The sequence below is a fragment of the Phacochoerus africanus genome, chromosome 3 (assembly GCF_016906955.1).
Source record: "Phacochoerus africanus isolate WHEZ1 chromosome 3, ROS_Pafr_v1, whole genome shotgun sequence".
Classification (NCBI taxonomy): Eukaryota; Metazoa; Chordata; class Mammalia; order Artiodactyla; family Suidae; genus Phacochoerus; species Phacochoerus africanus.
Window position 1 is genome coordinate 112,308,601 of NC_062546.1, and position 26,611 is coordinate 112,335,211.

The 26,611-nt window shown below is 41.3% G+C and overlaps 2 long non-coding RNA genes across 3 annotated transcripts in view; one reads left to right on the forward strand and one right to left on the reverse strand.

Annotated features, from left to right (window-relative positions):
* Positions 1-26,611, forward strand: part of LOC125123129 (uncharacterized) — a 103,070-nt gene that overhangs the window by 74,591 nt on the left and 1,868 nt on the right. Inside the window, exons 4-5 of one of the 2 annotated variants that reach the window (XR_007133987.1) lie at positions 22,158-22,278; positions 25,442-26,219. This is a non-coding gene — a long non-coding RNA (uncharacterized LOC125123129). Of the gene's footprint in view, positions 1-22,157; positions 22,279-25,441; positions 26,220-26,611 lie in introns of those variants that run through there. The other variant, XR_007133986.1, reaches the window with a different exon arrangement.
* Positions 1,063-24,424, reverse strand: LOC125123130 (uncharacterized). The gene is made up of 5 exons (XR_007133988.1): positions 24,395-24,424; positions 23,985-24,041; positions 9,171-9,232; positions 8,972-9,077; positions 1,063-1,692 (listed from the first exon to the last, which is right to left on the reverse strand). It is a non-coding gene; the product is annotated as an uncharacterized LOC125123130 (long non-coding RNA).

A 26,611-nucleotide genomic window follows, 5' to 3' on the forward strand; every position in this document is an offset into this window, starting at 1 on the left:
GATTTATTTTCATATAGTGAAAGAGAATGCCATTTATAATTATGCCAAGGCAATAGGCATAAGGCAGGACCATCCTAAGCAAAATGGGGCTATGTTCATGCTATTTAAAGTTTAAATATTTAAGGTTGAGAAGTTTTTTTCCTCTTTTGTGATAGGACTGAGGTGCGTGACCAGGATTGGCAGAGTGACTCCTCTCCAAGCTCCAAAGGGCCTTCAGGGAGGCTGGTTCCTCCCATTTTCTTTTATATCCATCCTATATAATACCTTCCTCCTAAGTTAGTGACTCCTCAGTGGTTTAGCCCGAGATAAGAAGTATGGAAATGTGCTTACTCAGTATTTGAAGACCAAGACCAGACCAAGTGACCATCACTTCATGACATTGTATGGATGGGAACTGTGATCCATGGTCACACATATAAGCCAGTGAGCCCTGAAACCATGCTGTCTGATTGGGCAGTTATGAGCCCAGCAGCAGCTCTAGTGCTGTGGGAAAATGGAAGAGAGATTTTGTTGGGCTTCCAGCAGCTTCCACCAAACAGCAATCTTCCTCACAAAGGATTATTTCCTCATTTGCAATTTAAGGATAAAATTCCTCATGTTCCTAGGCTTTTGTGAGTTCTCTATGATGGAATCTACTTGTCTTTATAAACTCCAGTTCATTTACTAAATATCCTAGTTTAGAAGTATCTAGGGCTGAAGCCTTAACCAAACTTATTGACATAAGTGGTCTTTCACAGTTCTTTTCATCCTTATACTTAGTGCTGTAATATTTTGATAGCATACTATCTATCTTTGACAGTCTCCCATCTTCTGGGGGCAGGGGTTAACAAAATTTTCTATTGTTAAATACCAAAATCTTCCCTTCTACATTAGTAAGAGAACCCTGGCTTTTTCTACTGAAGGAAAATTATTTTTTTAATTCTTCTCTTTTCCCAAATACCTGAAACATGTTTTATATGTTCCCTTACAGTGCATAGGAGTGGAGGAGCCATTTAGAGAGGAATAAACATCCAGCGTACTTTGCTGGCTTGTGTCGCTTTCAGAAAGTTACTGAAACGGATCTAACAGTATAGTCATTCAGTCATCTTTATTCCATTTCAGTAGAAGCATGAACATTGCTTTTTGTGGTGGATTCTAATCCTTCTTTGCACCCAGTGGGGCTAATGGCCTATCTGATTCTTTCTTTTCCCAGGAATGAGAGTTTTCCAGCACTTTTCATTACCCACATAATTGACTTTGGGGCTTAGGGATTTACTAATTGGAGCCTTGACAATCTCCTACTGGTAGAGAGACTTGTTTTGGCAAAACCACTTAGAGACAGTCTTCAGGGAATGGGGACGGCTAATGATTTTACTGGATTCAGAGGTGCTGAGGTTCAGTCTCTAGGACTTGTTAATCCTTCAACATTCCCAACTCACTTTCACTGTCAAGAATAAGAGAAGCTCCAGTGGCTTCCTGGAATCTTCATGGGAGTGGAATAATAAGTGCAAAGCGAGTATAGCAAGGTGCTTTTTCTCCTTTACCTTCTCCGGGACACATTATCCAGGCTTGAAGTCCATTAATTCTTGGAGCAAGCTGGCCAGCGTAGCATTCAGACTAGGTCACTGCAGCAATAGCCCAAAACAGCCAATGTACTTTGCAAAATTAGGAGTTGTAGAAGTAGAAACAGCTGAAGGAGTCTGACTCACTGTCCTGCTGAGAGAGAGAGAAAATCACTTTGTGCAAAGTGGCTTAAAGGTGAAAATACCAATTTATAATGTGTTGTACGAACATGAATTTATGACATTACCAAGTGTGACAGGAACGATTAATGAATGAAGGCTGAAAGGCTCACACTTCTACGTAGGTCATAGTTACGGTAAAGGGGACATCTGAGAGTACACTTCTACTCCGGCTATTTCATTTCCATAAAATATTATCAGGAACATGGTGGTACCTTTTTTTTTTTTTAATTTCCCTAATACAGTGTAGGGGAAAAATATAAAGCCTTTCATGGCAATTAAAATGAAAGTCTTTTCAGAGTTCCAAAAATATTACCCAAACTCTGCCAAGATTAATATGGTCAAAGTTTCCATGAAAAGCATAATTTCATAGGTGTTATGCCTGTTCAGATGTGTACAAAAAAGTATGAGGTGCATACTTTTTGATATGCACCTCAAGGAAAGATTAATTTGGTTCATCCTTTCATCGTGCTATTCACATAGTCATGAGGGTTGTTACTGCCGATGTTGTCATTAGAAAGTGGAAGGTTTTTTTCTAATTTAACATTATACCTAACAGTAACACCTTGCATTTTGTAAGTCTTTATTGCTTTTATGTTTATGTTGTACTTTGTCGGAGGTAACTTTGGCAGGTAGACTCATTATTTCTTTTCCAGTTTTTAACAATAAAGAAAGCAAAGCATAGAGGACTTCAGAGACTTAAGGAAAACCATATAGCCAGTTAATGGTGAATTAAAATTTGGGTCTCCAAGTTCAATTATCAGTCTCCTGAAATACTGCCATAACATACTAAAATTTTAATAAACTGAATAATATAAAGGAATGGGTTGCATTTAACATAATTGGAATCAGGGACCTCCACTTTTTACTACAGTTGTGCCTTAATTTTCAGAAAATGCACTGGCCACTTCAAATGATAAAGAAAACAAAGCTCTTGAAAAACAAGGTCAAATCTAGACTTGGAGCCTCTGGGTTTGCCCAAGAGAGTCTGAAGAGGAGGAGAAGATGATTAGAGCATTTACGGTAACTATGCTGTCTTTGAGAGATATCATCGTTGTAACCAATACCTTGGTCTCATTAGCACAAATTCTAATTTGGCTTTTTGTGAGATTTTCCACCCAGTCCTTGGTTATTGTCCTTTGGTGGAGAGATCTGGCAAATGATATTTGAATGACCTCATTCCCCTGAAACATGGGCTTAAGCCAGAAATTGAACCCTGCAAAATGGGCGTGGATTGGAGGGAAAAGAAAGTATGGAGACTGTACTATAAGTGAGAGGTTATAGAGCAAACAAATAAAACATATGCCAGCATTAAATCTGGCATCCCTTTTCAGAATCAATTAATGGGTGATGCAGTTCCAGGTGGACTGGTTAGAAAAAGAATTTACCAAGTATAGATGTATTAGATTCGGTGCACTGTAAACCAAATTAACTCCAACAACAATTAAATTTCCCATAAAAAGGTAACTTAAATGTGACAGAACATACATAAGACTTGCACCATATTCTACTTCAATAGATCTCCAGTAAATTACCAGTAACAACTGCAGGTAAAATAAACTTCAAAAAATCACCAGTATATTGACTTAATTAAAAAGCAAGCATAAATTATATCTTAGATTACTGTAGAATTATAGTGTCAATTTTAATAGGACTTACCATGTAATGTCTTCTACAGAATTAAATCAGAATGGTAAAGACACACACACACACACACACACACTCATACAAAAAGATGTTACAAATGAGTCTAAAACATTTTTGGAAAAGTAACAAATCTGGGGTAAATTTATAAAGTAATGCATATCGGCATACAAAAACTGGGCTAGAATTCTCTTTATAAAGAACAACAAAAAAAGCAGTGCTCAATGTACCTTGGTGTGACATGGTTTGGCAGAAAGCACATAGAATCAGGCAGTCTCGCTGGACCTCTACTCATATCTCAGGTAAATAAATTTACATATGACCTTAGACAAGTTTCTTAATCTTCCTGATCCTCAATTTCCTCATCTGTGTAATGGGACTTGTCATAAAATAAGAAGAACTTGGCATTCAGCAGATATGTTCCCTTTCTTACTCTTTAGGATAGCTGTTGCATGTGGTGGAATAAATTTTGGCATCTAATGTCTGATTTACTAACAGTGCCAAACTTTCTAAGGCCAATGCCATAAATTAGTGCCCTGTAATATTTTTAACAACCAGTTTTTGCAATTTGAAAAATTTTGTGAAATGTAAATTTATATTTTAATTATACATCACTTTCTGTCATATGTTCACAGATTGACTCAATTCAAACTACTCAATTTCACAGGAGTCAGAAATTTTCCATAACTTATTCCACTACTTGCAAATGGTATTGCTTGTTCAGTAAATTGTCAATACTTTCAACTAGCTGTCTTCTGCGTTTGGTTAAAAAAACCAACCCCCTATCCATGTGTCAAAGATGGATAGGAGGAATGAATGAACACTGTATTATAACCCAGTAGAATAACTAACATGCTCTTGTTTGGTAAGAATGGAACTGTGACTGTTGCTGATTTTAGGATGTTAGGAGCCACATTCTCTGAGTTGACAGCATAATTGCTTAGAGTCTGAAAGGCAAGGATTCAGATAAACTGATCACTCATAAACACAAGATTTCATGCTCTGAATTTTCACTCAGTTATAATAATATTGGAGGAAGGAGCTTCCAGGTTTCAGATCTAGGTCATTCACATCCCACTTTATCAGAATAAACAGGTTGTTCTCTTGTGGCACAGCAGGCTAAGGATCAGGCTTACAGTCACTGTAGCAGCTTGGATCACTGCTGTGACATGGGTTCAGTCCCTGGCCCGGGAACTTCCACATGCCATGGGCACAGCCAAAAAGCATATAGATAGATAGATAGATAGATAGATAGATAGATAGATAGATAGATAGATAGATGAGGATATAGATATCAGAATAAACAAATTCCAGAGAAATTTGAACTTTAGGGCTGAATTACATTTAGCATCATTTCACCAGCCCAGTTGAGCACTGAAGGCATGTTCTAATGTCTAAGTTTCCTTGGGATGGTTTGTGTTTGAAATCTACAAAGCTGTTTTATTTGCACTGATGTATAAACCTCTAGGAGCCATTTCTCAAGCACTTTTCTTCATGCCCATAAAAATCCCAAGTATTTTCCCTTTTTCCTCTAGGTCAGTTAATATGTTCATATTTTCAATTAAATATATTGACTTTTAAGTTTCATTATTTATAGCTTTATACCATTGCCTTTGGCCTACAAAATCTGCTTTATGTATAATTGTAGAAAACAAAACATTATTTCAATAGTTTATTAGACATGGGTTTTCTTTAAGTTTACAGTAGCAAATTAATATGCTTAAGAATGGGTGAAGTGAGCCTAAATCCAAAACCCTAAACAGAATAGCTTCTCAATGTCTAGAAGTAAAATTTCAAGTTGGGTTTGAAAAGTTCTCGTTTTTGTTGCCCATTCAGTCACCTGCCTTTGTGAACAGCATTCTGCTTTTCTTTTGGCAAGCCATGACCTTCCTTCTTTCCTCTCAGTCCTGTGGGCAAGAGGTTCCTGAGGCCATCCCCCAGATCCAGGTGTGGAGGTTAATTCTGGTCCTGACCATGAGCATACACCATGCTTCTGGCTATACTGATTGTGTTAAGGACGGTCGCATGACTTAAGCTCTTCCAAGGGGAGCTGACCTCAGGATTTTTATTGACCTACTAGGGGGAAGGGAGCTGTCTTTCCTATAGGGCTGCTGAGCTGCTCTCGTGTGAGCCTGGGAAAGCAAGAGACATCTTGCCATCATGGTGCAAGAATCTCCCCTAGAATGAAGCCCACATCTTCAAAATCAGAGCTAAGCTATAAAGACTGGCTTCTTGCAACAGGAGTTATTCTAGGTTTGCCTGAAGTAACATCTACTCCTGGAATTTACAAATATGTAAGACCACAGTTCCCTTGTGTAGTAGGCTGGTTTGTTACAGCAATTTTTGATTGGATTAATGTCACTTGCAACCAGAGGAATCTAACTCATGATTTATTATGCATAAAGATGTCTGTTAGGATCCTAGGTTTGGGGACATCAGATGATATTTAGGTGCCACTCTGAAGTGTTTTGGTAGTCCATTCTGCTTCCTGATCTAGGAAACAGAACCCTTCCCTCCAAAAGTTAGTCCCATCATGGTACAGGATGAGAGGGGCCAGACCCCAGCCTGACCTCTACAATTGCACTCTGACCTTTACAACTGCCCACAGGACACAGGGTGGGTCTTATCTCTCTGGGTTTCTTAGAAGGTCACCAAGGGACACCATTCTCCACCCCAACATGCATCATGAATCTGAAAATGGCATCTCCGCTGACATTTCAACTTTAAATAAATAAACTGTAACATGTAATTTGAGTCCTATGAGAAAGACAAAATTCCTCCTGAACCCCCCCATCCACCTATTTATTTTTGAAATGTTAAAATGATGCTGTAGTAAAGAGATATAAGTATAAAAGTTAGAAACAGAACTATCTTGATTGTAGCTCATTTTAATAATGTGCTAATGTAAGCATGGCTGTCTCTTCAGTTCCCAGACTATAAAAAGTGGGAAGCCGTATTGAGTGTTATGCGTGGTAACAAGCCCATTTATCTACATCGAATAATAGCTGTAAGTGGTGGCTCTCATACCTCTACTGTAGATGAGGCCACAGACCCTCCTGACAAATTATTTTATGTCTAAATCATTCCAGTACTTACTGATATATTTTCTTTATTCTTTGGCATCCCTTTCCTTCTCGAAGTGTGCTTCTCCTGTCACTTGTAAGATACCAGTGACATAAGAACCTGTTTCTGAACATCTCTTGTAAAGGCAGCAGCTGCTTTGGGGTTGACATACTCACTTGATTCTTCTCCAAATATTCTGAAGGGGTTTCTTCAAACAATTTAAAAGCATCTATATTTAGGAATAAAATCTATGAAGATGACTTCTGAAGATTTTCTCCCTTCTGTTAAGAGCAATTCTAAAAGATAAATTTTCATTCTCATACCTGACACTCTCTTACTTCTGGTACCGCTTCCAGGTATGTGTGGGTGATCAAGATTGACAGTTGATCTGCTACTGCAGAGATTGATAATGTTTGCAATTAGATAAATAATCAGTTATGGCTCTGGGTGGCCAAAAAGGAAAAAAAAAAAAAAAAAGGAAAGAATCAGAGTCTCAGATTTATCTTGGGCATCAGTGATATGATCTGTAATATTCACCTAGGGTTTTTCTTTTTAACACCTTAAAAAAAATTCAAATCGAGTGAATAATAAATTATGCAGGGTCTCAGAGTTCCCATTGCGGCATAGCAGAAACGGATCTGACTCTTATCCATGAGGATGCAGGTTCGATCCCTGGCCTTCCTCAGTGGGTTGGGGATCTGGCATTGCCGCTGTGAGCTGTGGTGTAGATGGAGATGAGGCTTGGATGCCATGTTGCTGTGGCTGTGGTGTAGGCCAGCAGCTGTAACTCCAATTCGACCCCTAACCTGGGAACTTTCATATGCTGTGGGCCTGGCCCTAAAAAGACCAAGAAAAAAAAATATGTAGGGTCTCACCTGGAAAAAAAAAAACCCTAATGGGAGCATAATCAAAGTGAAATAAAACTGACCAAGAAAGTGTCTGGAAGAGAAACTGATTTCATGGATCATCCCACTGCATCTACCAAAATTGTAACTGATGGCCTTAAGGAGACCACCCAGTCCCTGATGTATCACTTTAACAATATCTGGAAGGATCCTTAACTCATTGCTTTATGAAGCCAATAGGAATATTTGTGAAGATGTTCCAAACCTCACAAGGAACTATCTTCCTTGAAGAACTATCTTCAATTTGCTGTGCACTTTACTTCAAAAGGAGTCATAAAAAGCAACAAAAGCTAATACTGTAAGTTTTTTATTTAAATTGTCCAATATCTCCATACTGAGAAACTGGTAACGATCTTTAGTCAAGTTTAATTAAGAAATTAACCTCCATTCTGATTGTATCAGGATTCCTCATTGTTTCCCCCTTGCTCCAATTCTGCTCATCATTGATTTTTAATCCAAACTTTGGCCCATATCCGTGTTCAGCTGGACAGTCTTTGTCGATGCCATTTATACAAGATCCTCATTCTGTCCATTGCTCAGACCTTAACCCTATCCTAAGTACTGTGTCTGCCACTCCTAAAGAAGCTTGCTCTTTCTAAAACTATCTTCAGAATGTCTGCTGCCAGTTGATGGGTTGACAAGGAATGGGATTTTTCTGCATTTTCAACCTTACAACTTAGTATTTTCTGTGATCAACCTTTCACCCTCCTATTTTCTTTGCACCTGCTTAACATTAAATACCCCTCCAATTATTCTGATTCATTGGGAACATATTACAAGCTTTCCTTCTGTGTTTTATTTATCGAGTTATTTTTTCTTCTGATAGAACACTCTGCACTTCATTTTTTTATGTTCTTCCTCACTGCCATCTAGCCTTGAACTTATTCTCCATGGTGTGTGGAAGATAAAGTTTACACTCCCAATCTTGAGAGAACTTCTCCCTAATCATCTAACAACTATAATTAACTGAATGCAGTAATGTTGCAGGTGTAACCTGTGACACCTACATAGACTGAAGGCGGTGGAACTAAAAAAACTCATAGATATTCAGACTTTGCCACATATTTTTGCAATTGCTAATTTGGGTTGGAAGGCCAGCTCTATTGACACGACCAGAAATGAGAACCACTGGTTTGGTTTTGCTAAGGAAGAATTCTTGAAAAAGTTCAACACAGCTTAGCCTCCCAGGACTGACCACAATGCCCTGGTTCAGGAACAGCTCAGGCCTGCAGGTCCAAGGGGGTCGTGTGCTGAATCCCCCAAATGCTCTCTAAGATGCTGGACATGGTCCAACCCAAGGCCACACATACATCCTAGTGGTTCCAAGTCTTTATGATGCATCACAGTTGTCTGGGGATAGTTTTAAAACCATCTCATCCCCTTAGAGAGCCTGTTTCAAGTGGTCATGGTGGGTCAGGTAACTAAATATTTTTAAACTGGGTGGCTAATTCTAGTGAGCAGCCAACATTAAGTAATGCTGGTGTGTGTTCGAGTGTGTACACACACGCATACACACCATGTATACAGGTCTATTAACATGGGATCTACTGGAGCCTCAACCAAGTGGCTGGCTCCCTGTTGAGGACACCAGAGGCCTTTCACTTGAGGAGCCATTTTTAAGGGAAGAGGGACACGTACGTTAAGCCTTAGTCCCAGGGGTGGACAGGGTGAGCTCGGCATGACGTCCTCTCTCCAGTTCTGTCCCTGCCACAGTTCCACAGCTGTGGGTCTGGGAGAGGGAGAGCTATAGAGGAAAAACAAACAAGAAAAGAACAGCTATTTCAGGTTGCACCAGGCAACGGAATGCAAGAGAACAATGAATGAAACATGCTCTCACCTCACAAATGAACTTTTACTTGGCTTTTGCACAGGGAGGCCATCCGTACACTGCAGTGGTATCTAGGGTGGCGAACACAGGCACAGCTTTTAGCACGCGGCAGAATTGGCAAGACATGTCTGGTCTCCAGGCTTCCAACTGGACCAGGAAACTGGAGCAGGAAATGGCTCTGCCAATCATTCCCAACATACACAGCTAGCGACTTTCAAACTGCCTTGAAAAAACTAGGCAAGATGCTGTATGTGATCAGGGCTAGTGCTGCTGTTATTATTATTTAGTGTGACCCCATCTATTTATTCAGGCTAGAAGGATGCAGAGGAGCACACACACATATATACATCCATACATATATGTGTACACGCATGTGTATACATGTAACACACACATATACACACACAAATGGAGTTGTCATTAAATAGGAGGGTGACCGTAGGTTCACACGCCTGGGGATGTGAGAGGCAGAAAGTCAAAATGGAAGCTTCTCCCCAAACAGAAGATATTTGAACCCTACAGGCCCAGCTGACTTGCTCCTTCCACAACTATAAGAATTCTTATGAAGTGAAAACGGACCAAGTCGGCAACGCCAACACTGGAGTCCTATCTTGTCCTACGTGTAAACACACACACACACACACTGCAGGTTATATGAGTTTGTTTCTGGTATTGATCAAAATCCTTCCTCTCGTGGAACTGTAGAAAATGTAACCAGGAATATATTGCTGACATGGTATGTATATATATAATTTTAAATAGTCTTTGTCTATTTTTAATGTATCTAAAATGGACTAGCTATTTTCTTGATTAAAGGAGATTTATGATAGCTATTGAAAAATCTAGTAACTGTCTACAGCAAGTCACATCTCAAGCACTGAACACCTACCAAGGAATTTGTCCCTACTCATTTTGTGTACTGCTGAGACCAAAGCGTATCTGTCATCTTCCAGAGCACTCTACAAAATAAATGTCTCTTAAAGCCACCCACTAGCCACAAACGTCTTCTCTGCATGTGAACTTTGACAGAGCACAACTATATATAGATGGTCCTAAATTGTGGTGAGAAGGAAGTCACTTCGCTGTTAAATACTTTCCGAAAATGTCTCTCCCACATTGAAGATGATGTTGATGATGTTACTTCCTAAGTCTCACTGTCAGAAACCCTGCTCTTCCCACCCAGGTTTGACTATTTAATTCTTCAGGGTTATCCGCACCGAGAAAGGATTCGGAGTTAAATGAGCCTCTCCTTTGGGAAATTTTTAGAAGAATTACATTCTGTAAGAAGTTTTAAAAATTTGTAACTAAAAACATCAAGTCTATGAATTAATGACACCTCTGGGATTAGCCACTCCAGATATGTGGGTCTGATGTCGAGCTTGTTTTCCAAGCTCTCTGGGGAGGCCCTGCCACACACTCAGATATTTTATCATGAGATTATTAAGTCAAGAAATCCAAGCATTTACCAAAACATTTCAAAAATTTTCAAAGAACAAAGAAATTTGATTTACTTTCTGTTTCCTTATTAACTGACAACTCCCACCTTTCCTGTTCCCAACAGAGATATTGGTACCAATTGCATGCCCTGCTAAGTGAGATAAAAGATGTTTTTATAAGAGCCCATGAAAATGACTAATTGCATGTTAAAGTTTTGAGGCCAGATAATATTTGCACCATCCACACAGTTTTTACAGATTCCACACAGACCGGCCAATTCCTTCATTGCTATTCCTTTCAAAGGTTACATCTGAGTATTCCATATGAATCCCACAGACTAGTAAAATGCAAGACTTTGATGTTCTTTGGTGTTGGATTTGTTTTGCACAGAGTCATTCTTTTGAGAATCTGGGGACATAAAATATACTCACTTGGATGGCTGTGGGTTAGATTCTTTCAAAGGTTTACAGTTGGGAAAAAGCATCTTTCATTCTCTTCTCTGTTATGCACACACACACAAAGACACACAGATACACAGTTTTAGCTCCATTGTTTTCTTTCTACATAAAGATAGAAGGACTAGACCGAGTGATTCTAGACCCGTGAGACTGAGGGTCTATCATTTTATGAGATGTATTACTCATCACTGATCATGGTCCACCTGCAAGTCCACCCTCGTGGAGAATGTAGAAGGTATAGCTCTATCATCAAGAAAGCATGATTTAACTGAGAGTACATTGTTAAATTTACCAAATACCTAAATAGTTTTCTCTCCATTTATTAGCTTTAAAAAATCTTGATGGTCAAATAAGAGGGATTTTTAAATATATCTTTTAAGTCCATGATTTCCTGAATATTTAATTAGATCATTCAGCCTGTAAAAATGCTGTCCTCTCACCTATTCTGTATCTAAACTATCGCAGGATAATAGCCTGATAAAATCCTACAACTGTCAGATCTCTTAGTCCCATACCCTTATGTAGAGGCCAACTAGTAAAGACTAAAATAAAGTGACTTAGTAAAGGTCACCTTCAACTGGATCAGATCAAATGAGGATTGGAACGTAGACCTTCCAGACAGAAGTATTTCTTCCACCTCAGGTTCCCTCACCACAGTTAATCTTCAGGTTAATGCTAATGAAATACTATCATATTATCTAAATACAGATTAATCGTATTGGCATATTATGCAATTAAGGAAAGAAGTCTATGGAAATACTTTAAAACTATTTTTAACAAAGGAGTCTTTAAAAAGGATTTTCTGGCAAGTCTGTATTAAGTAGAGAAATCAATTAATTTGAAAGTTTGCCACCCCAGTATTCTTATTATTCTAAATATAATTCATCACAGGCAAGACCACAGGTGTTAACCAGTATATCTATTTCATGGGTGTTTCAGATAAACAAACAGCTGGAAACAGATTGTTTTTTCTTTATTTCTGTGTTTTTTTTTCCTCTCGCTAGCTCTTCGGCTTCCTTTTATGCAATAAATATCACACACTACTGCTAAATGTTATTATAATTCTTCCTCCTTAAAATCACCCTGACTGCCTCGGGCCTATAGAGCCCTGTGATGGCCAGTGCAAGAAACCATGCCATTCACTGTCTCTGCCCCCTCTCCTCTCTATCCTCTGATTGGTAACAACTCTGTTAATTCCACACTAGAGTATATTCTTTCTCATAGATATCCATTCAGTAGGGTTTGTTGAGCCTCTACTGAGTGCCAGGCACTTTCCTGTTCTGGTATTAAGCTGTGAGTCAATAGACAGGTCCCACGCATTGCATTCCAGAGGCAAGAGACAGAAAAATACAACACCGAAAACACAAAGGTAATTAGAATTGAGAAGATAAAGAAAACATAGATTATAGGTGACTCCTAGGAAAAGGGACATTTTCCAAGAAAAGCAATGTAATCATGGTACATGATTATTTCTGCACTAAGCCAAAGCTACAGTCATGAGCATGTAAACAGGGTAAATGCTGTTCATAAATAATTGATACATACTGTGAAAGTAGAGTTGGCAATGCAAAGGGCATACATAATATGGCCTTAGACAGCTAATCTAGCAGGTAAAACCTCACCTTCCATAATGGTGAGCTAATAGATACTGTCTACAACTGAGTAATCAAAAATAACAGCCTAAATATATTCCTTCCTATTCAGGACTATTACCTAAGAAAGTAAGAAGTGGTCACCCCTGGAGTGCCGGCTGATGAGAGGTTAATAGTAGGCTGGGGACTGCTGTTGTTGCATTGTAAGCCTTTAGGGACGTTTGATTTTTTTTTCTCAAACTTTGTGCAGCTGTGGCTCTAATAATTTCTAGGGGCAGGATGTTAAAAAAAAAAAACAATTAAAAAATAGGGAGTTCCTGTGGTGGTTCAGCAGTAACAAACCCAACTTGTATCCATGAGGACATGGATTCGATCCCTGGCCTCGAGCAGCAGGTTAAGGATGCCACGTTGCTGTGGCTATGGCATAGGCCAGAAGTTGCAGTTCTGATTCAACCCCTGGCCTAGCCTGGGAACTTCCATATGCAGCAGGTGCAGCCCTGAAAAGACAAAAAAAAAAAAAAAAATTTAAATAGACCTTGATGAAAGTGACTTATGACTTACAGAAGGACGAAATATTTTTCTATTGACCAGTAGAATCAGAGTTAGAGGCCAGGCTACATGAATGCAGAGTCATATGCTTCATTTGTGGACCATTCTGCACCATTCTGTGTGGTTGGACGAATGCAATAAAATAGCGTCATTGCACTTGTCCTATCAGAATCGGCCAATAAATGACAGCTATTGGTATCATAATTCAGTAGCATTGATCTGATAGTTGTGATCTTAATGCCTTTCTATCACATTTTTCTCATCTGTAAGTTAATGATAACACCTGCCTTAAGGAATGTTTGTGTGAATGAGGGAGATGTCTGAAGATCACCATACCCTAGAACTCCAGAGAAGGAGTAGGCTCAAGATTTGTCCTCATGTTGCTTCCCCAAATCTGCCCCTCAGCTCTGTAACTCCTAACTCAGCTGAGCCCTGGGAAGGGCAGGTGGGCAAGTGATAATGAAGGTGGGTCTCCTCCTGAGTCCGACATCATTTTTCTAATCTATCGCTCTTTTCTCCCGATCCAAATTACAGAGTTTTTACTCTTCCAAATCTAATTGGTTGTTAATGTAGTAGTTGTTTCTTATAGGCCAGGATCATAGCTACCTCTGCTATCTTAGGATTTAGGTTTTAGAGTTCCTGTAGTGGCTTAGCAGTTTAAGAACCCGACATAGTGTCCATAAGGATGTGGGTTCAATCCCTGGCCTCCCTCAGGGGCTTAAGGATTCAGCATTGCTACAAGCTGTAGCATAGGTCACAGATGCAGCTTGGATCTGGTGTATCTGTGGTCATGGTGTAGGCTGGCAGCTGCAGCTCTGATTCAACCCCTAGCCTGGAAACTTCCATATGCCACGGGTATGGCCCTAAAAAAAGAATAAAGAGAAAAAATATATATAGGTTTTATAATTACTGGGGTATGGCAAGATCAGTGCATCAGGAGATAATTACCACTGGAAGAAAGTTTGGGGAGTTCTCTGGTGTTGTGGCAGGTTGAGGATCCAGCATTGCCACTGCTGTGTCTCAGGCCGCTGCTGTGGTACAGGTTCAGTCCCTGGCCCGGGAGCTTAGACATGGTGCGGGCACGACCAAAACAAACAAAACGTGAAAAGTGAGCCTTTTGAAAGGCTGAATGTGAGCTGTTTATTATCTCTAGGAATTGGTTTAACCCTAGGTCAGCAAGGACCTAGAGGCAAAGCATCAAAATGCAGCAAATACAGGAGTTTCTGTCGTGGCTCAGTGGTTAACAAATCTGACTAGCATCCATGAGGACTCAGGATCGATCCCTGGCCTGGCTCAGTGGGTTAAGGATCCAGTGTTGTCGTGGCTGTGGTGTAGGCCGGCAGTTACAGCTCCAATTTGACCCCTAGCCTGGGAATTTCCATGTGCCGTGGGTGTGGCCCTAAAAAAAAAGAAAAAAAAAGAAATGCAGCAAATACAAAAGGTAAAATCTTCCAATTAGGATGAAAAGTCCTGGGGACCCAGCCTGGTGACTATAATTAACAATACTGTATTGTTTACTGGAAAGTTATTGGAAGTGTAGATCTTAGATCTTCTCACCACCATAACCACAACAAAGAAACAGTAATTATGTGGGGTGAAGAATGTGTTAATGAGCTTAATGTGGGATCATTTTTCAATATCTGCAGACATTGAATCCCCATATTGTACAGCCTAAACTTATATAATGTTATATGTCAATTATATCTCCATGAAGCTGAAAAAGAAGAAGAAGACGTGGTTGGTACACCTGCATTCTGCAGTGTCAAATAACACTTGGGCAACAGAAAATTCATATCTAGTCTCCCCACATAGAAGGAAAACGGGAAATATTAGGAAGAGTTAATATTGAAAAGTATTATCCCACTAAACACTCTCCACGTTTTGTAACATGGAGCCTTTCTGATCAAGATCATCACATTATCAATGGATTGTTTTTGTTATGGAGCTTTCCTTATATGCTTCTCTGCATGTGTAAAGTATCTTGGGTTTGAACGCTTGACCCTGCTGAAAGCGTCTTCTGTGTAAATTGTTTGGAAATCCCTGAACTGATCATCCTAGAGACCTAGCTAGTTCCAGGGCCTTCCATGATTCCAGTCCCAAAGTCTTCATTACAAAGCATCCTTTGCTTATTTTGCTTGCATTTAAACCATTTCCAGAGATTTTCACAGGTGGTAAGCTTCCACAGGCTCTTCTGGCACCATGTCTAAGCGACCTTTGACCTTCCATTTTCCTGAACTGATGAAAACATGTTAACACAGATAAACGAATATTTCTTAATGGCCCACTTTGGAAAATGCTGTGGTTAAAAGCTTGATTTACCAATTTACCCAACATGTATTTATGGAGTGTTGATTATGTGTCAGACACATTTGCAGGCGTTGAGGCTACAGTAGTGAATGAGGGAGACAAAAACTCCTTTATGGAGTTTATTTCTGATGGGGTAAGGCTGGCAATAAACAAGGTAAACATTGATGGCGAGTCAGAGGGTAATAAGTGTCATGGGGTTAATGGAGGGCAGAGGAGGCTTGGGGAGAAAGGTCTCTGTGGAGGTGACATTTTAGCAAAGACTTTAAGGATGTGTTGGAGAGAGAACCATTGGAGAAAAAAGAGGGAGGGAGCGGGCAGCTAGAACTTGGGATGCTTGAAATGGAGGTTATGGAGAGAATATATAACAGCAATAGAGGAAAAAATGCAACATAAAATCAGTTCCCTGACTTTGAGAACTTTATGGTCTCTTTAGGGAAATGAGGTTGATTACCATGTGATCATTGAAAATAGGCGATTAATGACAAATTCTGCTGTACGGTTCACACAAGCAAGTGGCTTCTGTGTTAAAGCACAGAATAATCATTAAACAGGTGACAGGCTTGGTCACCCCTAAAATGAAGGCAAATTCCCACACTCATCATCATGACCCTGCCCAAACATTTCCTCAGTCTTTACTACATACAGTTTACTCTGATGAAAATCAGGAACTGGCAAAGCCAAGCCTGTCAATTTCCCAAGGGAGCGTATCTTTTGTGCTCTGACCCTTGTTGGGGAAGGCTCGTGGTGGAATTTAGAGGTGCCTGGGATGGCGGCTAGTGGGAGATCTGTGGCTGAAGGAGAATGAGCCAGGGGTTGTCACAGATCTGTGGTGATAAAGAGAGATGAGGAGAGTTTAGCTTTGCTTGGTTGCTCTCTCAGCCTGGAGGTGGGGGGTGTATGTAGGGAGAGGCTGTGGGAAAGGACAACTTCTGGTCTACTGAAGACCTGGGGGTGGAGGGCAGTCAGCTGCTCATGCTCCCTGGGGCACAGCTCCCTTGGCACTGCCTCTTCTGTAATGTGGGCAGCAGCCACAGAAGGAAGCCTGGATGTCACGGGGCTTTGAGGGTAACAGACGTGAATGAGGGTGAGTACACAAGGCAGAAAATAGGGCGTGTTGGTGAGACATCTAAGGATCCCCAGCAATAGCTGAGGGAAGCATTGGGAGTTGTAAAGAGGGGTTTCCTTGAGAGCTTGTGTCTGCAGGAGAAAGGACCAGCAAAACAGATTGCTGTTGTCAATGAGCTGTCAGAGGAACTGGATGCCTAGTAGTAGAAGGGAGTGTCTTACATCAATATATTTCAGTTTGCAGCTTAGCCTTAGGCAAGGCATTTGTAGTAAATCTTTACTGAACTGAAACAAACTATCAGTCTAGTCTCTCTGGAAATTGCCTCAATACACAAGGTAGCAGAAGGTAAGTGCCAGAGGGACACAGATATTCAGTTCAGGAGAGTGAGAAATCTTGAAACTCCAAACATGAGTGAAGACTTCCTTTATAAGATAGGGTGTGGCCACGTGAGGCTTCATCTTGTTGCTGAAGTGTCATAGACCAGAAGTTATTATTTCCCGTTGGCATTTGCAATGAGCACCAGCCATACTGGCTGTGAAGCCAGGCAAAGTTAGGGATCATTACTTTGCACAGTAAAAACTTTTACAGGTTCTTTTTATATCCTCTTAGAAATGCTCAACTGTCATGCAATCGCCAAAAACTCTTTCCACCTACTCACCCATAGAAGCTTATTAAACATCCGTGAAAGCACATTATACTTTAGGTAATGCAATTAGTATTTTTATGTAGCCATTTTTAAATAGTATTTTTTATGTTGTAGTTAATCACAGGAGCAGAGAATTTTTTTCTCTCCTCCTCTCCTGGTCTTCATAATTTTTTGATGCCTAATAGTGTGATCAAAGCAATACATTCACCTTTTTCTTTTCTCTAGGAAATGAATCAAGGTGAAAGTCTATGAGCCTATGATAAAAATTACTTATCTATAGCTTAATACTTAGGAAGAGGCCTCTAGGTTTTAAAGACTTAGTTGGAGCCTCAGTGCAGAAGCTGGTTAATGAAAAGAGAGACACTTTCCTCCCCTCGCCCTAAACCACACCACCTGATTTAGAGGCCAATGATCTGCTAGTGCTTGGGGTTGGCAGATGAGGCACCATCTAGAACTGGGGGTTCAAAGCCACATTCCTGACGTATACCACCGAGATGCATCCTGTGAATGTGCGGGATAGCTGGATTGAGAGAAGCCAATATTTTATCTTATACACAGACAGGCAATATGTGAAGAGAGCAATACTTCCCTCTAGTGGTCAGAGTAAGAATTGGACATCAAGACACTTGTTTTCATGTTTCTGCCTGATTCTTTCAGGGTAACTCCCACAGCCAACTACTGCTACCATAGTGAAGGAAACAATTGATACAATTTACTGGGTAAAATCCAAGCCCAAATAATCCCAGTTCTGTCTGACTTGTCTTGGTAATGACGGCTGCATGGTCAGATCCAGCCTTTGGGACAGTGCATTCATTTTTATTCTTAATGCAGTTTTTCTAATGGCAAAATCAAGATGATTCTATCTCCATTAAATATGTATGTAGTGTTTCATCAGTTAAATGAGGAAATAATGTCTCCTTGTCCATCCCATGGATTTCTGATGAGGATTAAGAAAAAGTATATGAAAACAGTTTAAAATATAAAGCTCTGAACAAACATTGTTATTGAGGAAAATGCATGTTTATCTGTTACCACTGAAAACAGTTCTCTAATTCATCCTGTGTTGTAGAATTTTTATGTATAAATACAACATAATAATAAAAAATACTCACAAATAATGAGAACATAATTTACATGCTATGCAATTACCTCCCTTCTAGACCTACTAATGAAAGCCTCACTATGGAGAAAATGCCTTATTGGTGATTTGAAACTTTGAGGGATAAAAGTCCTTACCCTTTAATGATTCACCCAAAGGGATTTCTTTAAAGACTGTATAACCCACACCTTCAGAGCCTCCTCAAATTATGGTGCCTTTGCACAGCCATTATTATGAGACCCACTTGCTCGGTGTGGGAGGAAATTGACAGTGGAGAGAGTTAACCTTGTGTCAGTGAGAATAGTTTCCTACTGACTTTCACCATCAGCTGACCTTACTTTAAATCTCTTCCTATCATTAAAATACAAGGAAGGGAATGATCCTAAATAATGGCTTGGATTGCTGAATTTTTCCTCTCTTAGGGTTAAAATTGTGTGGTAGTACTTGAATTCAAATTATATAATGTGATGGGTTGTTGGTTTTTTGGTAGTTGGGTTTTTTTCTCCCTTCACTGGAAAAATATTCTCAGTAAAATCTTATATTCTGAAACAAAACAAGGAGTTCCCGTTGTGGCTCAGTGGAAATGAACCCAACTATTATCCATGAGGACTCGGGTTTGATCCCCGGTCCTGCTCAGTGGGTTAAAGATCTGGCATTGCTGTGAGCTGTGGTGTAGGTCTTAGATGTGGCTTGGATCTGGTGTTGCTGTGGCTGTGGCATAGGCCTGCAGCTGCAGTTCAAATTCAACACCCAGCCTGGGAACCTCCATATACCTCGGATTTGGCCAGAAAAGAAGAGAAACAAAACAAGAGGAAACACATTCTCATCTGCTGTGCAGGAAAGATGGGATATGAAGGAACATTTCCAAATTTCCAACAAGGAAAACAATTACTTAAAGTAATTTGGGGGGGTTCTTTTATAACAACCTTCAAGATGTTGAAGATCATGTCTGGCAATGTTGACAATTGTTTTACTTCAGACTTCTTTGAAAATCCAAACATACAAGAAAAAGAGGTCAAAGGGATGCTAAGACAACTGAGAATGAACCAGCTGTTGAATTTGTATGTGGAATGAATTTTCGCTGTGTGGGGCTCTACTCGCCCACCCCTGCCCAGGTAAAACCTTAAATACCAAGGAATGAGGACATCCATGTGCCAGAGTTTGCAGCACCAACTGTGGAATTTTCTATAATAGCTTTTTTCGTTCCCTTCTATAGGGTGATACTCTCTCTTTTCACCAACTTGTTCCCTTAATCAGTAAAGAAAAAGGACATTTTTCAAATGCTGAAATATTTTGTTTTTTAGAATAATAAGATCTGTGCCTTTACTAAAATTTTTATGCATTTTTCCAAAGCTACTTTTCCAAGTGTATTGTCAACAAGTTGACTCTTTTTTTTTGTTTTGTTTTGTTTTTTGTTTTTTGGTTTTTTTTTTTTTTTATTGTGCCCATGGCATGGGGAAGTTCCTGAGCCACGGATTGAACCTGCACCATCGCAGTGATCCAAGCCGCTGCAGTGACAATGCCGGATCCTTAACCCACTGAGCCACAAGGAAACTCCTAGCTGACTAGTTTAAAGTATCTCCTACAGTTTCCTGAGCACAGGGACATGTGCTCATAGTTGTGCTTTGCTGGCTGTATATTGTTCTACTTAGAACTTGTGGCCTGCATGTTTCTGTGTGTAGACCCTGCATGGTTCTCAGAAATGATGTGCAGCTGCCGGTGGAGACGAGCAATGGGACTGTGTCTGTAGGTGTGCAGGCAGACTCTGCCGACCAGTCACCTACCTCGTGGAACTCCCTGGGTAGCCTGGCTTCCTATCCTGCTTCCTGCTCCTGTCTGTGTCTGTGTCACCAGCTTCTCATCCTGGCTTTGTCCACAGACTGAGGAACAGTGTCCTCACATGCCTGGGAGTTAACATCTTCTGGTCTGCTAGTAGTCAGACTCCTACTGGCCTACGTGCCATGGTCTGCGTGGGCATCTGACACTAACCACTCCCTGTTTGGCTCCACTATTCCTATCTTGGCGCAGACATACTATACTAGGCTAAAAGGACAGCTTTGGCAACTACATAGCATCACCTTTCTTTCTTTCTTTCTTTTTTTTTTTTTGGTCTTTTTTTCTTTTTTACGGCTGCACCCCTGACATATGGAGGTTCCCAGGCTAGGGGCCTAATCAGAGCTGTAGCTGCCAGCCTACGCCAGAGCCACAGCAACATCAGATCCGAGCCGAGTCTGCAACCCACACCACAGCTCACAGCAATGCCGGATCCTTAACCCATTGAGCGAGGCCAGGGATCAAACCCGCAACCTCATGGTTCCTAGTGGGATTCGTTTCCGCTGAGCCACGACGGGAACTCCAGCTGCACCTTTCTTTTCAGAGCCATGCTGCCATCTCTTCCCAGTGGTGCAAATAAACCAAGAGCCAAACATCTACCCCGTTGAGATGCAACAAACCTAGAAGTTAAGAAAACTACAAAGAGGGCAAGTGTGAATGAAAGCATCCTAGATATTGGCTTCAAATTTCTACTTTTATGGAAAAAAATACTGAGTTTAATCAAATGTGACCTACTAGATTCCCTTTGATCTAGACCTAGAACCTACTGACCTTGCAGAAATTCTAAGTTCCCCTGCAGGACTCAGGCACAGAGCTGACCGTGGCTAAGATGGGGCTGACCCACCAGACCTCAGGAAGAGGATTCTGATCTGGGCTAACCCTGGCATAAGAATACAAATGAGAATTCCATTTCCTTATTTGTGAACAACGAATGGAAGGAACCCTTTTCTGTGGATGATGCCTCACCTTTTCTGTCTAGAAAACTCTTGCTCAAAATTTCAGAAATAATTCAAATAATTATATGTCCTTAGTGCCCCGTGTCCACTTTACTCGAGCCTGCGTTCCTGCAGTGTTTTGTTCCATTCCTATTATGGAAGTCATCACTCTGCTTTATAACATTTGTTTATGTGCATTCGCTCCCTTTGGATTGTGAGGAACTGCAGGGCAGACTGTGGCTCATTCGTCTTTTTACTCTCAGCTCTTTATATGGTGATGTGCAAGTAGTAGGCGCTTAATAAATGCCTGGTGAGTTAACAGATGTTTCATGTTGGAACCTTTTTAGCAGCACAGGTGCCTTGATCTCTTGCCCGGAAGAGAAGCACACTCCAGACCCCCAATCTTGGGTCTCTAAACAGAATTAAAGAATTCTTCTTTTTTTTTTTTTTTTTTCTTTTCACAGCCGAACCCGAAGCATATGGAAATTCCCAGGCTAGGGGTTGAATTGGAGCTGCAGCTGCCAGCCTCTGCCACAGCCACAGAAACACTGGTCCAAGCTGCATCTGTGACCTATACCACAGCTTGCAGCAACGCTGAATCCTTAACCCACTGAGCAAGGCCAGCGACTGAACCCATATACCCATGAAGACTACTACATCAGGTCCTTAACCCAGTGAGCCACAACGGGAACTCCAGAATCAGAATTCTGCTTCCGCTTAGGATGTGGATAGCTTCAAGAAGATGTCACCCCACTTCAGCAATGAGAAAAGGCCAGCTAATCTACAGAATAACATTCTTGAGCAATCAGAAAGTAGCCAAGTGACACGACATTTTAAATCAACCATACTCCAATATAAAATAAAATTAACAAAATAAAAACCAGATAACCAACAAGGATCTACTATATAGCTTAGGAATACTTAATATTTTGTATAACCTATAAGGGAAAAGAATCTGAAAAAATAGATATGTATGTGTGTAGAACTAAATCACTTTGCTGTACACCAGAAATGAATACAACATTGTAAATGAACTATATTTCAATTAAATTTTTTTTTTAATTTTTAAAAAAGAAAGCAAGCAACCACGTGAACTCAGTTCTGAAGAAGGACAAGGCCAGTGAGGGGAAATGGGTGACAAGGCCCCTTCACTGCGGCAGAGCCCAGGAGGAGGATGGAGCTGCCATGAAAGCAGGTTGGAAAAAAAACAGTTAATGTTCACAAATTCTTAAAGGCCAAGGGCAGGCGAGTGATACGATTTGGAATTATGGGAGCGTCAGACACAGGGAGCAGGTGCCCGGGCTCCTCTCTCTACTACCCTCCACTGTGGGCATGTCAAAGGATGGGGTGGGGGGTGGGGGGGCAAAGCAGGAAACAGTCCCCCCGCCCCAGAGCTCTGGAAGGATCAGGCACGAAGGAATGTTCTTTAGATGGCTGAGTGATACACCACATCTTCTTTATTCATCATCTCTTGATGGGCTCTCAGGTGGCTTCCTACCTTGCCTATCATAAATAATGCTGCAGTGAACATAGGGGTGCACGTATCTTTTCAAATTAGTGTTTGTTTTCCTCTGATAAATACTCCTCGGATAAACAAATGCTGGATCTTATGGAAGTTCTATCTTTTGTATTTTGAGGAATCTCCATACTGTTTTCCATAGTGGCTGCACCAATTTACTTTCCCACCAACAGTGTACAAAGGTTCCCTTTTCCCTATGTCTTCACCACCACTTGCTATTTCTCATCTTCTGATGATGGCAATTCTGACAGGCGTGAGGGGGTATCTCATCCTGATTTTGATTTGTGTTTCTCTGATGATTAAGGTTGTTGAGCCCCTTCTCATGTGCTTGCTGGTCAGTGGTGTGTTTTCTTTGGGAAAAAAACTCTGTTCACATCCTCTGTTCTTTTTTTAGTTGGGTCGTTTTGTTTTTTGACATTGAGCTGTAAATCTTGCCATTTGTGGCAACATGAATGGACCTGGAAGGTATTATGCTAAGTGAAGTAAGTCAGACAGAGAAAAAGAATATGTATGATTTCACCTATATGTGGAATCAAGAAAACAAAACAAACACACAAAACAAAACTGAAACAGATTCGTAGATACAGAGAGCAAACAACTGGTTGCCAGACAGGAGGGTGTCGGGGTGGGGATGGAAGGAAATAGCTTAAGGGGATTAAGAGGTACAAACTTCCAGCTGTAAAAGTCATGGGGATGTACTGCACAGCATAGGGAATATGGTCAATAGTATTGAACCACTTTGCGTGGTGACAGACGGTAACTAGACTTATCGTGGTGATTGCTATGTTGTAGACCTGAAACCAACATAATACTATGTGTTAATTATAACTCAATTAAAAAAAAAAAGAAAGGCATCTTGAGATGGTTACCATGGGGTGGTTGCTTTGGGGTGGTTACCATGGGGCGGTTGCCATGGGGTGGTTACCATGGAGCAGTTACCATGGGGAGAGGAGACAGAAATGTCTCTTGTGCCAAGGTGTCAGAAGCTTTGCACTCAAGAGACAGCCGGGAGAAACAACACAGCACAGATATGTCTTTGTATTAATGTCAATGCCACCACCTGCCTCTGGGCACCTACAGTGTGGAGATCAGGCAATAAGCTTCTGGTCGAGCGATCTGGATGTGTCTACTGCTTTTGCCACCGGATTGGCTACAACCCATCTTTTCATAAGTGCCCACTGCCTGCCTCTGTCATTGCCTCCGTGGGACCATAGTCAGACCCTAGCTACAGGCGAGTCTGGAGAGGGCCACTTGAATTTTTTATTTTTTTGGCTTTTCTGCTGCTACAGTTCAAAGAGGCATTTTAGCTATAGTTTGGGAAGGGATTCTATATGGAGGTTGGAATAAGAGTCACAAAAACCAGTCCATAGTATTTATTGTACCTGTCAACCAGCTAGACACATTTCCATCACCCTGTTTATTTCCTCTGGTGCCAGCACCTACAGAACAAAATAAAATACCCACAGTTATTTCCTTTTATTTGCTCAGCACCTCCTTTTACCTCATTCTCTTGTAACTTCCACTCCCGAGGGGACCCTGCCCCCTTGTCCTTAGCTGTACACTCATGATAAACCACAATGCACAGTATGTAGCTGGCCTTCAGTCAATACTGGAGAAAAATCAGCAGACATTTTGGGAATTAAATAAAAGCAAATGATGGCCCTTTTCCTGGAAAAAAAATACTTATAGTTACAGGCACGACACTTATAAAACTGAAAATACTTATGACTTGAACCTAGCCAGAACCCAGATTGGAACTTAAACCCATGGTTTTTAAGTTAGAATCACTCACCTGGTGTCTGGACTCACTGAGGTTCAGGTTCTTCATGTCTCTGCGCAGAAGGAATTCAGCGAGAAACAAGGTGATAGGCAAGAAATAGATTTATTAAGATAGGACGCTTGTGAGAGATGCAAGCAGGCAGGCACAGAAGCTCTGCCCAGAGGATCTGGTGGGCTACAGTTTTATCATCCAAGGGAAGTGCGGAGGGGGGAAAGACTGCCTCTTCCTCTTTCTTCGAGTAGACATCAGGCTTACATCCCTAGCCCCTCCTTCATATCCAGTAAGTGAGTATTTGACCCTATGAGGTCAGACTAGGACTGACATAGTGCTTATTTGAATCAGCAGAAGGGCGGTCCTTAAACTCCTGCCCTTGGTCCTGAGGGTCATTGTCTTACTGAACTTGAATTCAGGCCTGACTTTATCTTTCACTTAATGAGCTGAGGCATATCTTGTGCTTTTGTTTATGGGTTTTATAGTTAAGCAAGCCTGCTTCATTCTGGTGGCTTTCTTGAGTGATTGTAAACTTGCAGGGGTCTCCCAAAGTTCCCTAGGTTTCCCTCTCTATCTCTGGTCCCCTCCTGGGACTTCCACAACTGCCTGTGTAACTATCCTACTCCATCTCTATCCTCACACTCCACTTGCAGAGATTCCCCAGGAAGAAAGTAGAGGGAGGAGGCTGCAGTGACATGTGCCCTCCTTACTTTGCTTTCGATGCAGTGATTTTGCTCAGAGAATGATGACAGGGTATGTGACACCCCTCCCCCACCCCCGCCAGGGGGTAGAAAAGCCATATTTGAAATGGCTCGAGCCTCCCTCTTTGCAGGTGGGAGAGCACCATGTGTTATGAGAAGGTCACTGCCCTAAAAGTGCAGGCCAGTGGCTAGGACCATGTTTGGAAAAGCCTGGCCGCCCGCAGACGCTGCAGTGTCTCCACTGGGCATTTACCCAAGTTCCTGGAGCCCGTGCCAGCTTGCTTTTCAGACCCACTCACCAGCAACAGAAAAGGAAGCAAAAGAAACCCTAGGTCTTAGGGTGCATTTTTTCATTCTCTTTCTGCAGCTTAAAAGAGGCTAAAAGCCTGAGAAGAGATTCACAGTCCTTGAATAATAGCCAGAAAGGGAGATTAATAAGAAAAGAAGGTATGTGAGTTTCCAAGCACTGGGGGATTTTCCTGGGTTTTAGTATGAGAAGAATTTCATGCTCTGTATGTGCCTTCAGCTTCCTTGTTCCATTGGTGTCACCCACCGCTTAGCTCAGGAGCCCCTATTTGCCTTCCATTTTCTTTCACGGGGAAGGAACCAAAATCAAGGCCAGTCACAAGGTCACCAGGACTCGGTCTCCCAGCACCCCCTGGAGGGTTAGGGCAGGGGCTCTGGGCCAGGTCCTCCCCTCAGGCTGCCGGTGGAGAATAAAGAGGAGGGCTTCTTTGCTCTATCCAGCTCCCCAGGGAGAAGGGGAGAAGTTCTGGTGCCTCAGAGAAACCCGGACTTGGCCTGAAGACACACTCCTGCCAAGTGATGATTTGTCAGATTTCCATATTTCAAAGGACAGCCAGCAATGAACAGGCAGACAAGTGTGCAGCAAGTTAATAAAATTGCCCCTAGCTTCTTGATAACCATCAGCTTTCTGCATTAGTTTTCTTTCTCCAATGGAAAATCTTCCCTATGATCTTCCTTCCTAAAGTTGTGTCATTTGGCCAATCCTTATAAACTCATTTCCCCCATAGGCAATGGGATAATATTCATGAAAAGACACTTCCTTACACTCATCTTCCTTCATATGAGGGATGGTTCAAAATGAGCACGATGGCTTTTGAAACGTATTTTCTGGAGTTCCCGTCGTGGCTCAGTGGTTAACGAACCCCACCAGGATCCATGAGGGTGCAGGTACGATCCCTGGCCTTGTTCTGTGGGTTAAGGATCTGGTGTTGCCATGAGCTGTGGTGTAGGTCGCAAATGCAGCTGGGATCTGGTGTGGCTGTGGCTCTGGCGTAGGCCAGCAGCTATAGCTCCGATGAGACCCCTAGCCTGGGAACCTCCATATGCCACAAATGCGGCCCTAAAAATACAAAAGACAAAAAAAAAAAAAGGGAAAGAAATGTATTTTCCAAGGAATTTCCTTTCAGACATTATTTCCATTTCTGGTGAATCTCTGTGGGTGGGCATCCCAGACTTCAAGGTGATAGGTTTCAGTGCTTTAAGGGAAAAGTGGATCCCTGCCTGCAGCAAT